The sequence below is a fragment of the Tenrec ecaudatus genome, chromosome 5 (assembly GCF_050624435.1).
Source record: "Tenrec ecaudatus isolate mTenEca1 chromosome 5, mTenEca1.hap1, whole genome shotgun sequence".
NCBI classification, from domain to species: domain Eukaryota; kingdom Metazoa; phylum Chordata; class Mammalia; order Afrosoricida; family Tenrecidae; genus Tenrec; species Tenrec ecaudatus.
In genome coordinates, this window is record NC_134534.1 from 21,606,006 (window position 1) to 21,624,069 (window position 18,064).

The window sequence follows — 18,064 nt, forward strand, 5'->3', positions numbered from 1 at the left end:
GATGGAGGAAAGAGCTAGGAGTCAGAGGGCATTCATGGAGGTCTAGACAAAGACATGTACATGCAAATATATATAGGAGGATGGGGAAATAGATCTATGTGTCTATATTTATAGGTCAAGTATTAAGGTGGCGGAAGGACCTTGGGCCTCTACTCAAACACTCCCTCAATGCATGAATACCTTCTTTTATTAAATTGGAACTCTATGATGCTCACTCTCCCGACACAACGGCTGGAGCCAAAGTGGGTGAACAAGTAAATGTGGTGAAGAAAGCTGATGGTGCCCGGCTATCAGAAGAGATAGTGACTGGGGTCTTAAAGGCTTGAAGATAAACAAGCGGCCATCTAGCTCAGAAGCAACAAAGTCCACATGGAAGAACACACCAGCCTGTGTGATCGAGTGGTCCCAAAGGGATCAGTTACCACGCATCAAAGAACAAAAAATCATATCATTGACTGCACACCTCCATGATAGGATCGCTGAAGACAAATGGGTGCATAAGCAAATGTGGTGAAGAAAGCTGATGGTGCCCGGCTATCAAAAGAGATAGTGTCTGGGGTCTTAAAGGCTTGAAGGTGAACAAGCGGCCATCAAGCTCAGAAGCAAATAAGCCCACATGGAAGAAGCACACCGGCCAGTGCGATCACGAGGTGCCCAAGGGACCAGGTATAAGGCATCATACAAAAAAAAAAAGATATAAGTGTGTGTATGTATGTGTATATGTATATATGTATGTGTATATATGTATATATATCATATTAAATGAAGGGGGAAGTGCAGAGTGGAGACCCAAGGCCCAAGTGTCGACCAATGGAGATCCCCTCATAGAGGGGTTTTGGAGAGGAGATGGGTTAATTAGGGTGTGAGGTAGTATCGATGAAGAACACAGCTTTCCCCCAGATCCTGGATGCTTCCTCCCCCCAACTACCATGATCCAAATTCTACCTTGCAGGGCTGGATAGGACAGAGGCTGTACACTGGTGCATATGAGGGTTGGAGGTACAGGGAATCCAGGCTGGATGATACCTTCAGGACCAAGGGTGTGAGGGACGATGCTGGGAGAGTGGAGGGTGAGTGGGTTGGAAAGGGGGAACTGATTACAAGGATCCACATGTGACCTCTTCCCTGGAAGAGGGACAGCAGAGAAGGGGGGAAGGGAGACTCCGGATAGGGCAAGATATGACAAAATAACGATGTATAAATTACCAAGGGCATATGAGGGAGGGGGGAATGGGGAGGGAGGGGGGGAAAAAAAGAGGACCTGATGCAAGGGGCTTAAGTGGAGAGCAAATGCCTTGAGAATGATTGGGGCAGGGAATGTATGGATGTGCTTTATACAATTGATGTATGTATATGTATGGATTGTGGTAAGAGTTGTGTGAGTCCCTAATTAAATGTAAAAGAAGAAAAGAGAAAAAAATGATTAGGGCAAGGACTGTACAGATGTGCTTTATACAATTGATGTATGTATATGTATGAACTGTGAGAAGAATTGTATGAGCCCCAATAAATTGTTAAAATAAAATAAAAAACAAACATCAAAAAAAAAGAAGAAATGCCCTGTGACCAGAGAGAACCTTCCCAGGTGATGTCACTGGGTGCATGAACTCAGAGTGAGTTGCTTGATGCTCACCTAGTGGGAAAAATGCGTACTATGAAAGCTGTGCACAGTGGAGCTCTTTTCCATTTTTGTTTTGGTATCCCTGTGTGTGTGTGTGTGTGTGTGTGTGTGTGTGTGTGTCATGGACTTTGAAGAGGAGAGAGAAGTAGAGAAATAGAGAAAGCATTTCTCAAGCATCCTTCATTTGATCCTTGGTTCAGAAGTACAATTTTCTCAGCTTCAGAGAAAGCACCCGGTGTCCACATTTTATATACTTTCAAATAGGAGTAAAGGCATATTCTCTCTGGTGACCTTTGTCTAATAAAAGAGAATCATTGAATTATAATAATAGCTAGAAACATATTGAACACTTACTAAGCACCTGGCACTTTCCCCAAATCAATCTATCTACTTATCTAGCTATTTCACCTAATATCCATAAGGGTTCTCATTGTTTTCCTTTGAAGATCAGGTAGCTGAGACATAGGGAGGGTAAGTGAATTCTTAAAAGAACAAAAAGGTGATGCAACCAATCTCCAAATTGTAGAAATTGGCCCCAGACCAGTCCTCAGAACTCACTATAAAGGTCTGACGGGGTCTCCAAGTTTGCCTTCGTGTGTAAGTTTACATTCAAGGTGAAGTTCGCTCTTAGTTTAGCTTCCAATCCAAACTCTCTCAGTTAGTCTTGGCTACTCAGCAAGGCTAATGGCCCTAAACCCCACAGAAAGCTGAGAGGGAGCCAGCAGGAAGAAGCTATTGGGAAAGAGTTGGCTGGGCAGGTTTCTTCTATTTTCTTTCTGTCTTGTTATGTTGGGGTGATGGTGTGTTGGGGAAGGCCCAAGTTCTCAAATGTCCTGGCTGCCAAACACTCCACCCCCAAGATCTTAAATTAAGAGAAAATGACTGTGATTCTGGGAGAATTCTCCTCTACACGATTCTCAGACTGACACTGATCCAAAGGCAGCTGTGGGCAGCTATTTTGGATTTGATGCAAATATAAATCACGGTCTGTCAGCCACTTTCTGATGGTGATTGACATATTTACTGTTGACAATACAAGGTGAACCCTGCAATCCCTTTTGATACGTGGTCCTTTGCCTCGAGAAAGCGTGCAGGGTGAGAATGGAATGTGGGATTTTGTTCCAGACACACATCTGCTTGGGTTTTTTTTTTTTTTTAATCCTCTTGAGAATTCCTCAGGCTCCTCTTGACTGACAGCTAGCACAGAAGTCTGATCGTCTAAGCATGTAAATCTTCTGGCAACTGGCACATGTGTTGTTTATAAGAAGAAGCTTAAGACCTTGGGTGTTATGGCTCTTCCTAGCTTCTGGTCCTCATACCACCATGATGTGCTATAAAGTGGAGCTCTTCACTGACCATTGGCTAATGCCTGGCCAGAGCTGAGGAGAGAGAAGGGCACCAATTAGAAGTCACACTCCCTACCTTGTGATGCCAAGGACTGACGGGGACTGGTTTTGTTCAACTCTGGAAAAGCCCAGAATTCTGGGTATTTAAAATGCTTTTAAGAATGCATTGCTCAGGACACTTGGTTTTCGGCATGTTAATAAGTATGAAAAAAAGATTCTATAGTCGAATAAATCTGGGATGTTCTTAACACCAGTCTTGATGTTTCTGGTTACAAATAACAATTCTAAGAAGTCCCTCAGCAAATACACCTGTATAACTTTGACCGCAGCAATCAACGTGATGGAGTGTGGACAATCTCAACATCATGCGCGCATACCTTTCATGACTTAGTTACACTCAGTAGGACGCATTTTGGAAAATACATAAAAGAGGAGCAAGCCTCTTGTTCCTGGAAACACAGTTTCTCAAAAGTGATTCATTAAGAAAGGAGAGGAGAAGAAAGTAGCTGGGGAGGGGTGGGGTGCCTGGCAATTGCAAGCCAGGGACTCTGTGAGCAAGGAAAGGACTAACTGCTGATTTAAGGACCTGGGGTTCACTTTGTGCAGCTCAATTCAAATGCCTCCTCTTTGAAATCCTTCTCGGAGACCACTACCCTTGAGGAATCTCTGCTTCTTCTTATACCATAGTGCCACCGGGTAAGGAATCACCCAGCTTCTTGAGGGGGACGAGTTGGGATCATCCCAAAGCTGGGTCCTGTGAGGTGGACAGTAGACATACCTCTTGCTCTCCAACGTCCTCACCTTTCTTTCTGACACCAGATGATCCCCCCACTTGACACCCTCGACTCCTGTTGGGTTTGGAATTCATTGTAATGGCTGCACAAACACTCACAGGCAACCCTCACAACTCTGTGTTTTGCTAGGGGAGTGACAAGCTGCAACTTGGAATCGGGACCAACTCCAGATTCAGAGCAGGGAGTACAGAGGGGAGCTCTGAAAGGCTCTCCGGAAGTGGTGAGCAGGATCCGCCCTTCTCCAGCTCAGGCCAGCTCTCTCAGCGAGTCCTGCCTGTGCAAGCAGGCAGAAGCTTCTCTCAAACATACCTCATTTTGGCCATGTGCACCCCCTCTCAATCCTGCAGGCTTCTCTTGGGCCCCTTCACAACAGACCTCTCAGCTTCCTCCTGTGAGTCTTCAGGCCTGCCCTGCTATCAGCCATTGGCTTACAGTTCTCAGTCCCGGTGGGCCATCTGCTGCTGCTGATGGTAGCTCTACACGACCCCCGACTCTGCCTTCCTCCTCTCTGCTGTAACCGGCCCAGTTTGTGTCGCAGCTGGATCAGCTCTCTTAGTTCTTCTTCTATTTTTTTTAATCCAAACACATTTTATTAGGAGCTAAACCAGACACCATACCATTCCATAGTTGAATCACATCAAGCAGTGTAGTACAATTGCTACCACAGCTTCAAACTATTTCTTCCTTCTGAAACTCCTGGATATCAGCTCCCCTTGATCCCCCACCTGTTCCACCCTTCCTCCCAGCCCCCACCCCACCCCCAGGAGCCTTTATTCTACATGCCATCTCTATAGGTTCATCAGCCCTGGGTTCCACATACCGAACAAGAGAAAGCACACAGCAGAGATGCTCAGCGATTTTCTAGAAGCGGCTTTGGGCAGGACCCTGGCAGCCACAGAGTCCGCTCCAGACGTGTCTCTGCTGTCTGTTCTACGGGGATCCTTCCAGGCTTTTTGGCCCCATTCTGCTGTGTTGCAGGCCTCCACCCATACTACAACGATGTTGGGGTGCCTTGGCTCCTCTCTCTGTTTCTGCTTCTCTCTTCTTGCCTCTCAAGCCCTACATGAAATGGGCTGCGCATGCAGACGCCAACTCTGCCAGCATTCAGGCCTGGCCTACCCAGAAGGACTATAAGCTAACCGATCCCCTTGGTGGATTGGTCACTCAATCTGCAGAGTAAACTGTCTGAACGTTACCGGGTGTGTAAAATAGACCAATCACAGGGCAGAGGTAGCCCAGGGTCAGGCAAAAGGTATCAAATCATCAAGTTGTTTACAGCTGACTCAGGAGATGTCGATCAACCTGGATGAAAGTAGCACATTCTTGGATAGAAAATTACTTGGGAGACCTCCTCTCAAGTTGCTTCTCCAAAGTACAACTTAGAAGGTAACTTCAAAGGGTTTGGGGGGTGGGGTAGGGGATTTTCTCAGGCTGGTTTTCCAAAGAGCCTAGGTTAAATGCCACCCACAGGAGTTTGTTTCATTGCAACTGCTCCTTAGTTACTTGACTCCAGTATCAGAGAAGAATCCCTCGCTGTCTGATCAACTCCAGTTCATGGCAGCCACACACATTATGGAGTAAAACTGTCTCAGAGGGTTTTGTTGATGATAATCAATATTATCTCCATGGCTCCCTGGGTGGGTCTGAACCATCAATCTTTGGGTTAGAAGCCAATTGTAAACGACTTGTGCTACCCAGGATCCTTATACTAGATCCTATAAATATGAAGAATCATCATTTGAAAAATACAAAGCTCAGACCCTATGTTTTAAGTGATTGAGAACCAGGGTAGATATGTTGTTATATTTTTATATGCACAAAGAGCTTCACAACTATGTTTTTGCCCATATATGTAGTTACTTGGTAATTTTGCTTAAACTCTGGATACCCATTACCCAATTTGCCTTTCTGAAAAAATTTGACTACCTTACGCTAATGTTAGCTATGTGTGACAGTGACTCTCTTGGTGAACTCTGAACAGTATTATATTTATCATTAAACTCATTATATGATCATCAATTCTTGAGAAGAGACAGGCCCCCCAACACAACACTAGAAGCGGCCACCTTCCAATCCCCAGGTAACCCCAGGGCTTTGAGCACTGTAGATGTGCTTGTCAGCGACAGATGCATGAACTGGCATGGGAATAACTTGGTGCATCATCTCAGAGCCCCTGGCACTTCCAGAAGAATGTTTTCTTAGTCAATTCCTTCCTCCACTCTTTAATTGGGTCTCCTCCTAGCTTGAGGTGGCCTTAATTCATCCTAAAAATGCAGGGGATGCGATCACTAAGGTATACTCAATCACTGTCTCTCGGATCCTGTATCCTGGGTGAGCAGTCTGCCAGCATTGCAAGACTTTCACTTAAAAAGCGGTTCTCCACCTGTAGGTCACGACCTCTTTGGGGTCAAATGACCCTTTCACAGGGGTCGCCCCATTCATAACAGTAGAAAAAATACAGTATTGAAGTAGCAACAAAAATAATTTTATGGCTGGGGGATCACCACAACATGAGGAACTGTATTAAAGGGTCACAGCATTAGGAAGGTGGAGAACCACTGTCTTAAAACAACGTTGGGAGGAGGATTCAAACAAGCTTTGGTGTCCTGCAGATCCTAGACGAAATCAGAGAACCTGACCCTGAGTGTCAAGTCTGGGTTGTTTATAGAAACAAATTCAGAGACTCATATATAGGTAAGAGAGAACTTTATATCAAGAAGTAATTATGCATCAATAAAACATCCCAGCCCAGTCCAGGTCAAGCCCATAAGTTCAATATCAGCCCATAAGTCTGATATTAGCGCAAGAATACTTCATCAGACTCATGCAGCATATGCAATGTTGCCGAATGCAAGGAGATCAGAGGCTGCTGGGTGGAAAGGTCTGTGGATCCACTGGCAGTGGACACATCTTCAGGGCTCCATGTGGCTTGGCAACAGGATTGTGAAACAGAGGGAGTGTGTGTCCCCCCCCCCCCCCCCCGCCCCAGGGAGGAAGACAGAGATTCCCAGTATCCTCAGGAGAAGGCCATGCCCACACAGAGGCATTTTTGGCTATGACCTGATTGACAGGCTAGACTCCACCCCTTCACTCCAGTGGACAGGAGGTTATGCAACCGCCGCACCCTCCAATGCCAATATTCCCAGTAAAATAATAAGAGTAGTAAATCTAACAGTTACGTAGTCCATACCATATTTCAGTCCTCATATTGAGCACTTTACTGCACAAACCAGTGGCCGATATGATCCTTTACTGCCCCCACCCCCTAAAGCTCATCAGCCCTTTGCTGTGCCATTTGAATGAAAAGCTGAAGTCCTTATTATGACCTTCAAATGCTCTACATGACCCTCTGCTCTGATGTCCCCTGCAGGAGCTTATCATTCATCTGCTTGAGCCACACTGGGCCTCCTGAGATGCCCAGGCACATTCCTACCTCAGGATCCTTGCGTGTGTTTCTCCCTCTGCTTGAAATACCTTTTGGAACTGTTATATACTGCTGCAAACCAGTTTCTTCTGGTCTTCATTCAAGAATCACTTTCTTAGGAGGTCTTCTAGAAAACCTACCAACCTCTTACCTTTGCTTTGTTTTGATGAATTTTTTTGTATCAAATATATTACTATACCTTTTTATCTAATGAAGTGTCTCCTCTCTCCCTACCCGCCCCCGTTAGTATGCAACAACCCCAAGAGTGGTTTGTTATTTTTCCTTACCATTGTGCTACTAGCACTTGGAAGAGTGACCCAGAGATAGCAAACCCAAACAAAACCAAAGCCACTGCCCTCTAGTTGACTCGGCCTCATAGACCCTACAGGACAGAATAGAACTTCTATAGGAACCGCAATCTCATAACTCTCCTGTGGAACAGCTGATGGGTTTGAACCACCGACCTTGTGGTTTGAAGCCCACTGTGTATTCTTCCACAATACCACCAGGGTGTATAAACTCCAAACCAAATTCACTGCCATCGAATCGATTCCAACTCATGGAGACGGACAGGGTAAAGATGTCCCTGTGGGTTTCCAAGACTCTGACTCTTTATGGGAGTAGAAAGCTTTGTCTTTCTCTTGAACCATGGTGTATAATAGCATCGAGTCAATGCTGACTCATAGTGAACCCCTGTGGGTTTCTGAAACTGTAACTGATTACAGGAGTAGAATGCCCAGTTTTTCTCCCTAAGAGCTACCTGTAGTTTTGAACCACCAACTGTGAGGATCACAACCCAACTCATAATCACTATACAATCAAGGCTCTTCCAGGGTGTATAATAGGTACTTCATAAATACTTGGGGATGAAAGCATGGACTCACCTACTCTTGTATCTATAAGTTTGGGGCGATTATCATGATGTTTGAAGTGAACCTGTATGTTATTATTAATGACTCCAAGACCACCTGAGTTTTACTCTTGCTCCTTTTTCAGCCTCTTAGAACGATATGTAGATCTAAGGGGTAAGGAATTGGATGGGTTGGAGCTGTTTTGATGCCATTTTTCAGATGAGGAACTTAGGTGTAGAGGAGTTAAGTTACCTGCGCAGGAAGCAGTGGTGTGGGGCATAGGCCTGTCTTCGTAGTCCTCTGTGATCAATTGAAACCCTTGGTGCACACCGACTGAAATCGCCCCTCTGCAGTCAACACCTAAGGCCATTGCAAGCTGATCCCAACCTAACTTTTTAAACATGGGAACTGCTTTCATCCATCACAAGGTCACTCATTCTGGGATTTCTCACACACTGTTCCCTTCCTCTCAATACATTGTTCAAATCTTTCTCTCTTTTTAGGCTCCAGTCTGACGTGACAACTTGATGAAGTTGTTTCTGACAGTCCTTGCTTCTACTGCTCGTGGTGCTGTGGTTGCATAAGGATCTTCTCCCATGTAGGTTCCTCCAGGGACAAGTCCAGCGTATTTGACCTTTGTCTTTCCCGTAATACCACGTAGAGAACAAAGACCACATCCACTCAACAGATGACACCACAGCCCCTCCTCACTTGCATCTCACGGGTGTCTGGGGAACTACACACACAACACAGTGGTGTATTTCCAAGTGGGGAACATCTCTGAGTGTGGACAATCAGATAGAATCAATGATAATGGAGCATGATACAGAACATGAAGTGACATTTAGGAAACAGAAGAGTAAGTGGCACATTTGTTACATAAAAAACCCGTCAGTCCACTCCATCAGCACCATCTAGAAAATCAATCAAACCAGCTGTTCCGTTGTTTGACATTTGTAGACAAAACAAGTAGATTGAATTTCCTCTCCTGGATATGGAGGTTTGTTTCTCCCCCGCCCCCCACTCTCTTTTTTGCTGTTACATGAACTGTCCTTAAACATGTAAGGTGTTTCTCTGACATCAATCTGACATGTCTTTCTGAAACTCATAATCTCTTGACAGTTTGGGATGGGGAATGAGGAACGAGGACAAAAGAAGATGTATTTCCAGTTCTTACATTTCTGATGGTGTTTCTCTTGCTGGAACTAAGAACGTGGCTCAAGCCAAGGGGGTCGCTTAATTTTGCAGCTGACAATCGAATGGGGTGTATTGGGTAAGGAGGGGAAATAGGCAAGATCAGGGCTCCCTTCTTAAACTTGCCTCCTTGCACAAACTCTGGGACCTCCCTGGCCCAATGCACACCCACGTGATACAGTTATCTTTTAGAAGGCAATGATCTACACAATGTATATGAAAATGTTTTAAGTTTGTAGCATCCCCAAGCCACAGAAATCCATATGCTGACCCACCCACCCTCAGGGAGTTTCTCAACATCTGTAATTAAATAGCTTCCTTTCCTTTCTGCATGTGGCCCTGGAAGCTGGAGTACAGGTGGGTGCCACACACCCAATTCTGAGCAGCCCTCCCTCCTCCCATACTGCCTTCCTTTGGTTGAGCCGGTTCCCTTCCTTCGGCTCAGCCAATGCCTGCTCTAGGGGTTCTTGGAGTCAGAATCAGCTCAGGGCACATCACAAGCCCACGCCTACATCTCCAGATGGTTCTTCCTCAGCTCTACTGCTACAGAAACGGTAGCATTTGCCTCCTGAAGCTAGATCCAGACCTGGCTCTCCCAACCTCTCTCCAGACTGTTAATACACCATGACGGAAAGTTCCCTGTGAAGAATGGAGTTTTGAAAGCTGGGTGCAACACAGCTAACCAGGTGTCTTTCTGTAAGATGTCCTGAAGTCGTTAGTGTGATATCTTATGCATTGTAATCGTGGGCGGGAGACACGGGCATTAATGGTTCTCAAATGTTCTTGACCATAAAAACCAACCCCTCCTCTCTACACCCCCCCCCAAGTGTATCTTGTAAGGCTAATTTTCTATGGAACACAACTTGGGAAATGCTATTTGAAGTATAAATGACCACGGATGGTTTCTGTGTGAGACTAGCAACATGGCCCTTGTTACAGGGTAGCCAAACGTATGCCCCTCCCTGAACTAATCCACTACCATCGAGTCAATTCTGACTCAGAGGGACCCTATAGGTCAGAGGAGAACTGCCCCCCGTGGCTCCTAAGACTGAAAATCTTTATGGGGCTGACCAGATAGCCTCCTCTTTCTGCTTTGGAGCAGCTGGTAGGTGAGAACCACCCATCTTGGGCTTCACATCCCCCGGCTTAACCCAGTGTGCTACCAGGGTTCCTGCTGAGGTGTAAACATGAATCAAAATCCAAATCCACCCACAATCCTTAGGAGGCAGGATTGGAATGTGAGCTAAGAGAAAGTCTAGTGACAAGATCTTGACTTCACACACAAGCCATCAGAGGACCCGTCAGAAGCTTTGTGCTAACTGAAATGTAATGGGCAAAAAAAAAAAAAAAAATCCAACCACAAGTCTTCGTTCCTAGGATAGAGTACTATAGAAGACTCCCCAAAGACTTGACCATGACAAGGAGAAGACACTCCATGATTTTGACTCCATAAAGATGGAGTCGAACCGTCCAGTTCTCCTCTTTCTAGTAGAACTGTTTGCCACTTGCTCTTGGGCAGAATTCTAATTGGTGATAGTCAACAACTGGACCAGTAGGTAGCATCATGATACATGGAGAAAAGATTAAAGTTGCTAAGGATTTCATCTTTCTTAGATCCACAATCCATGATCACGGAAGCAACAGTCAAGAAATCAAATGACGGCATCAGGTCAAGCTGGTGCATAAGGCTTCTTTCCAGTGCCGAAAAACAAGGATATTGCTTTCAGGACTCAGGTGTGCCTGACCCAAGCCACGGTATTTTTAATTGCCTTCTGTGTGTGGGAAAGTTGGACACTGAATCAGGAAGACAAGAGAAGAATAGTTATATTTGAATTATGGTGCTGGGGACGAATATTGAGAGTACCACAGACTGCCAAAAGAACAAACAACTCTGTCCTGGAAGAAGTACAGTCTGAATGACCCTTAGAAGCAAGGATGGCAAGACTGCATCTCATATACTATGGGCATATTGTCAGAGAGACCAGTCCCTGGAAAAGGACATCATGGTTGGTAAAAAATAGAAGGGCGGCAAAAACAACAAAAGAAAGAGGCTGACCCTCAGCAGGATAGATGGACACCGTAGCTGTAACCATGGACACGAACAGTTGTGAAGATGGTCCAGGGCATGGTGGTGTTTCCTTCTGTTGTACTTAGGGTCACTATGGGTTGGAACTCACTTGAAGGCACCTGACAAAAACAAGAAAGGCCAGGCAGCTTCTGCATCTACTGAAATACAACTTCTGTCCAGACAGATGCCAAATGGGCATCTTTTCTATGTGCCTCAAAATTTAGTGGTCAGAGCAACTGGCAGAATGAGCCTTGTCTGTAGCTGTCTCCCTGTCACCAGCCCCGTGCTGCAGCTCAACCAGCATGGAAGGTAAGTCCCTGTCACCAGCTACTCAGTTCCCAAACGAGCCAGTTCACACTGTTCAATTTCCTATAAGTAACTGAGCCAACTGCTTAAACGGTCCTTTTGAAAATAGGTTCATTTATTGGCTTAATGGCTTAGGATGCATTCTTTGCAAATTCGGCCCTGAGGGCCCAATCAGACGATGAAATATGACTGGCTGGGTCACTGCAAGAATTGATTAGAGGAGGCTCTTTCTTGCTTCCTGATGCTCTGCCAACAGGAATTAAAATGCAAACAAGATGTTGTCCTTAACTTTAGAAATTTCGAATGAGAACTTTCTCTCCTGCTAGGGCTACAGTGGCCCAGGCCAGTTCAAAAGGAGAAACTTCATTTAAAAACAGAAAACTGGAAAGGAAAGCTTTTCAAATTGATGTGATTCAGAAACAAATGTGTGCTCCCAAAAATGTCAACTCTGTAAAGTGGGTGGACTGAAAATGTATGGCTCTAAAATCAGAATAGCAAGGCTCCTCACGGCTTCTTTGGTTATGAAGGGAGAGGGTAGAAGGAAGCAAGACTGGATTATCCAAACACTGCCCCTGCATCCCTGGCAGCAGAGGGGGTGATGCATTAAGTTGAGAACACAAAGGTCAGCAGAGGGAAACAGCCAGCCAATCCAAGAGCGAAAGGTAGACATTGTGCTTCTGTAGAGATTTCACCCTTCGAAATCCAACAGGAATCACTAGTCCCAAGGTATGTAGAGAGATCTCAAAAGAACCACAGGACCTCTGTGATGGAAATTGCTGGAAAGGAGGTTCTCTTCTCATCGGGGACCCTTCCGGGGCTAGAAGGATGGAGCCTCAAGACTGTCTGAATAGGGCTCTGAACATCTATTGCTGGCACCTTCCTACCTCAGCCCCCTGCCATCTTGCCCTCGGCTTTACTTCTCACGTCAATCTTACCCACAGTGTTGGAACGGATCCAAGCCTAGGGACCGGAGTTCCCAGTGACAGAAATTCTGATTCAAAACCAGCTGCACAAACGACCACAGGAAAAGAGAACCATTTCCTTGCCACCTGCAATTAAAAAGTACAAGGACATATCTCCTTCAGGCCCAGCAGTATCTAGGAGCTGAAGTATCTGTCTTCTGGACCTGATACCTTGTCTCGTGGTCCTTTTATCCTTTGGGCTGGCTTCTTTCACAAGCAGGTGCTTGCCTCCCGTCCTAGCAGTAGAATCAGCTTAACCACTGCAATCATGAGAGAATGTCTTTTATTAAGGCCCGGAGTGCATTTAGCCAACAGATGTCCGAGGACAACGCAGTGAGGAACACTGCTGTCGGGAAATGCTCGCGGCCAAGCAAGGCGCAAGCTGAGCGTGTCCTCTTGCTCTCCTTCAGGGAAGTTGACCTTTTAGAGGAGTGCTCCCTGCACTCCTCTATCCAAGTGATGCTCTAGTTTCTCTCCATCATTGGGCTGGACTGCATGGAACACCCTGACTGGCTTCTCCAGCCTGGCCAGTGGGGATGATAATGACCGCCCATCTTTATTGAGTGTGCTTGTCCACATGAACGCATGCGATGCTTGTTACAGCCCCGAGGTCTTGCCATCGTGTTGTTGTTAGGTGTCGCCTGGTTGGCTTCTAAGGACAACAGAGCAGAACACTCCCCGCTCCTGTGCATCCTCACAGGGGTTCTCATGCTTGAGTCCACTTTTGCAGCCACCATATCTGACCATCCCGCTCACGGAGGGGCGTCCTCTGTTTCTGACCTCTCCTCGTGTCCCTTTCTGATCGCTCAAAGACTTGCCGTCCTCTCTTCGGAAAAACATTCTGGCTGTACTTTTTCCAAGACAGATTTGCTTGCTCTCCGGCATTCGTTGCTGCTCTCCGTCTTTGCCAACGCCATGATGCAAGTGCATCCGTTCTTCTTCCGTCTTCCTTAAGTCTCCTCCCACTCACACACGCACGTGAGCCCATGAAGGTCTCATGGCTTGGGGCAGGCACGCCTTCGCCCTCGGAGTGACACCCTTGCTCTTCAGTGCTCTAAAGAGGTCTGTGCAGCAGACTGACCTAATGCAACACATCATTAGATTTCCTACATGCAGCTTCCATGAGTGCTGGATGTGGATCGAGGAGAAGAGAATCCTTCACAACGCCAGTATTGTCTCCATTCATCACGATGTTGCTTGCCTGCTGGGTCGGTTGTGAGGATTTGGGTTTGCTTTATACAGAGTTGTAATACATAGTGAAAGGTTCACTTTCTGAGCTTCATCAGTAAGTACAGCCCTTCCAGAAAACAAGGGTTTGCCATTTGAGCCTTCCTCCAAACCTACATACCCTTTTTTTGTGACTAAAAATTAATATTCTATGAAAACAAACTTTTCTTTGACAGCTTCTCTGCACCCCCTACCCAACCATTTTTTAGAAAATCATTTTATTAGGGGCTCATACAACTCTTATCACAACCCATACACATATCAATTGTGTCAAGCACAGTTGTACATTCATTGGCCTCATCATTCTCAAAATATTTGCTCCCACTTAAGCCCTTGGCATCAGCTCCTCATTTTCCTTCTCCCACCCCACTCCCCCCTCCCTCATGAACCCTTGATAATTTATAAATTATTATTTTGTCACATCTTACACTGTCCAACGTCTCCCTTGACCCACTTTTCTCTTGTAGGTTATATGTAGATCCTTGTAATCAGGTCCCCCTTTCCACCCACCCTCCCTCCCTCCACCCTCCCGGTATCGACACTCTTACCACTGGTCCTGAAGGAATCATCTGCCCTGGATTCCCTGTTTCCAGTTCCTATCTGTCCAGTGTACATCCTCTGGTCTAGCCAGATTTGTTAAGTAGAATTGGGGTCATGATAGTGGTGGTAGGAGGAAAGAATTTAGGATCTAGAGGAAAGTCGTATGCTTCATTGTTGCTACACTGCACCCTGACTGACTCATCTCCTTTCCGCGACCCTTCCGTAAAGGGATGTCCAATTGCCTACAGATGGGCTTTGGGTCTCCACTCCACACTCCCCCTCCTTCACAATATGATTTTTTGTTCTAATGATGCCTGATATCTGATCCCTTTGACACTTTGTGATTGCAAAAACTGGTGTGCTTCTTCCATGTGGGCTTTATTGCTTCTGAGCTAGATGGCTGCTTGTTTACCTTCAAGCCTTTAAGACCCCAGATACTATATCTTTTGATAGCTGGGCTCCCTCAGCTTTCTTAAACATATTTGCTTATGCACAAACTTTGTCTTCAGCCATGGTGTTGGGAAGGTGAGCATCATGAAATGCCAGTTTAATAGAACAAAGTATTCTTGCATTGAGGGAGTACTTGAGTGGAGGCCCAATGTCCATCTGCTTCCTCAATACTAAACCTATACATATATGCACATAGATCTATTTCCACATCCTCATAAATATATTTACATATGTACATGCTTTTATTTAAACCTCTACAAATGTCCTTTGTCTCCAAGCTCTTTCCTTTATTTCCCTTTACTTTCCTCTTGTCCCACTATCATGCTCTGCCTTCATTTTGGTTTCAGTAGTTCCTCTCAGTTACATTACCCTTGATCACACCCTACCAGACCTCCTACACCATCTGAGATAGTTTATTGTGCCAGCCTGGCCGATAAACACATGTGGGATTAATTGAAGGGCGGAGAGATAAATGGCTCCGTGAGCCTCACCTTTCTTGTCTCTCGCTCTTGGTCATGGGACCAGTATGCAGCTGCCTTGCTTGTTCTGTGCCTCAATTTGCAAGCTACACTACCTGTGGGACACCTAACATGTGAACTGTGTTGCTGTAATTTGAGGTCCCTTTAAGACCTGCCTAGCCACAGAATTAGAATGTACATCTCTTGAGCTGGGACTGACTGTTGGTGACCTGACTGATGTTTGGTGACCTGCCTTGCTTTCTGCTGCCTGTGCCGGGATAGCTTTCATCTCTCTACAGAGCACTACCTGGCGCCCTCAAGATTCGAAGGACTTCCAGTATCTCAGAACTCTCTCACAAGAGTGAGTTGCACTGAGCCATTTGCACTGCTTTATAATTTAACTGTTCATTTCTTGTGTTATATATCTATCTATCTTTATAAGATTATTAGCAATCTGGTTTGTCTCTATAGAGAAGCCTGTCTAACACACCCTCCTCACCATCGATTTGATAACTTGTTCCCTTGTTCCCTTGTCCCTGGGTTTGTTAACCCCACTTCCTTTCCCCCCACCTCTCCTTCTCCCATGTCCCCCCGGAACTGTTGGTCCCATTGTTTTCTCTTCCAGATTGTTCATCCAGCCTATCTTATTTAGACAGACCTGCAGAGATAATAACATGCACAAAAACAAGACAGAGCAAAAACAAGCAACAAAATAAAATAAAACAACAACAAGCCAATGACAATAAACAAAACAACATGAAAAAAAAAGCTTGTAGTTAGTTGAAGGACTATTTATTAACCTTTATCCTTTTAAATGTTCATTTTAATGCTGAACAGACCGAGGTAAGAAAGGATGAGGACACCCGTGTAAAACCTAGGCTATAGAAAACAAGGGACTGGTACTTGTTGAGAACAATTTGGCCTTATTTCCTTGCCCCTCTCTGTTCCTTTCTTCCAAAGAGCGCTGGTGATGTCGTAGGTTAAGCATCCGGCTGCTAATCAAAAGGTTGGCATTTCAAACCCAGCAGCAGCAGAAAGATGAGGCCGTCTGGGCCGTGCGCTAAGGAACAAGTCTCAGGAACTTTCAAGAACAGCTCTGCTCTGTCTCACAGAATGACTATGGGTCAGAATTGACTCAGCGGGACTAGACGAGATCCTTTCCCATAGCAAGAAGACAGCATGACCTAGCGAGAGTTCAGGGGAAGGAGAAGGCTGTTCCCTGAAGCAATATCTCTGCAAGAGAAATCCCCATGAGGTCTCTTTCATTTTATGTAATAGGTAAATTTCTGAAAATATGTTTGAAATCTCCCTGTATAAGTCAATTTCTTTGTTTCCCTTTCAGAGTTTGACGAAGCACCTGATAAATGCCTCAGACGTTTGCCTTTTGCTGGATTTTTTTTCTTTCGTGATTTATGACTTAAAATAATGCTTCAAGCCTGGAATTGAGTCCATCCACTAGGACCAACTCTCAGCCAAATAATAGATGAACCGAGAAGATGACTAATAACTCTAGGAAAGAATGCACTGCTCAGTGCAGTCGACCCAATGGCAACAATTGCTCAGAAGGCAAGAAGGGGGAGGGAAGGATGAGGAACACAGCAGGGAACACGAGGAAGAGGTCGGGAGAGTGCTGTTACCTGGAAGGGAATGAAACCAATGTTCTGAAACAAAAAGTATATCGCATGTCGAATGGAAAATCGATGTGCTCTGGATCCTTTCATCCAGGCTGCAGGAAAACGAATAAAGGAGACAATAGACCTGGCCTAGGATGTTGGAAACTCTTTAGGGGATGGTAGGTTTTATTCTGACGGGTCCAGGTTACAAGCCCAGGGGTCCCGGTGATGGACATGCCCGCTGCTGACTGAAAGGTCTGCTGTTCAAACCCACCAGCTGTTCCAAGGAAGAAAGCCACGGCGAATCTGCTTCTGTGAAGAACTGCAGCCTTGGAAAACACGTGGAGGCCATTCTGCTCTGTTCTGTTGAGTCACGATGAGTTGGAATCGAGCCTGGTGTGGCAGGAGTGGTGGGAGTGGGGAGCGGACTTGTTAAAAGTGGGCTCTCACCTGCAGGCCATCGAGCTCATCCTAAGAGGGCAGTTAACTCCGCCTCTTAGCCCCACCGTGCTGCCTTCTCATTTACTCAAAAGGAATAGGAATTGCCATGCAGCTTTTTTTGTTGTTGTTGTTGTTTTTAATACAGTTGAGTTTCCCATCTTTGGGAAAGTCTCGGGTCAGCGCATCTGGAGTGCAATGGGTGAGCCTCGCCCTGGGAAAACCACCTTCATGATCACGGTGTCTCCCCTGCCAGGTAAGTATCGCCTTGCAACATTTTTATAAGATAGTTTGCTCAGCTCAGAAACGACTACCTTCTTCCTAACCTATTTATAAAGGTCACTAAAACTGTGATGCTTTTACTGGGATGAACTTGGACTGAAGATTAGTAAATGTTATGCTTGTTCCTACTGGGTTTGGTGAGCCCAGCTGACAACATCATCTTGTACTGGCCAATGACGCAGACGCTCCACCAGTTAATGTGGGAGAAATGGAAGGAGATGTGGATACTCACTGGCTTTGACCTACTTTTTTCCTTTTGAAATCGTGAATTAGGTGAAGGCTTACATGCAGATCATTAATTTTTTACCGAACAATTCATGCACACTTTGTTTCAACCCAGCCATAGAAATCCCCTCCGTGAACTCCCTCTTAGCCCACCTCCTGTGTTTTGTTTCCATTTCACCTTCTTTCCATACCCTATGAACTTTAACTGTGGGCTAAATTGCCCTGTTGATCTTAAGTACTTTATTAACCTATTGAGGAGCCATGG

General features: G+C 45.6%; 1 pseudogene; it reads right to left on the bottom strand.

The window, feature by feature from the left end:
• Positions 1-17,427: 17,427 nt before the first annotated feature.
• On the bottom strand, positions 17,428-17,556 carry LOC142449385 (U1 spliceosomal RNA; annotated as a pseudogene).
• Between the last annotated feature and the right edge of the window lie 508 nt (positions 17,557-18,064).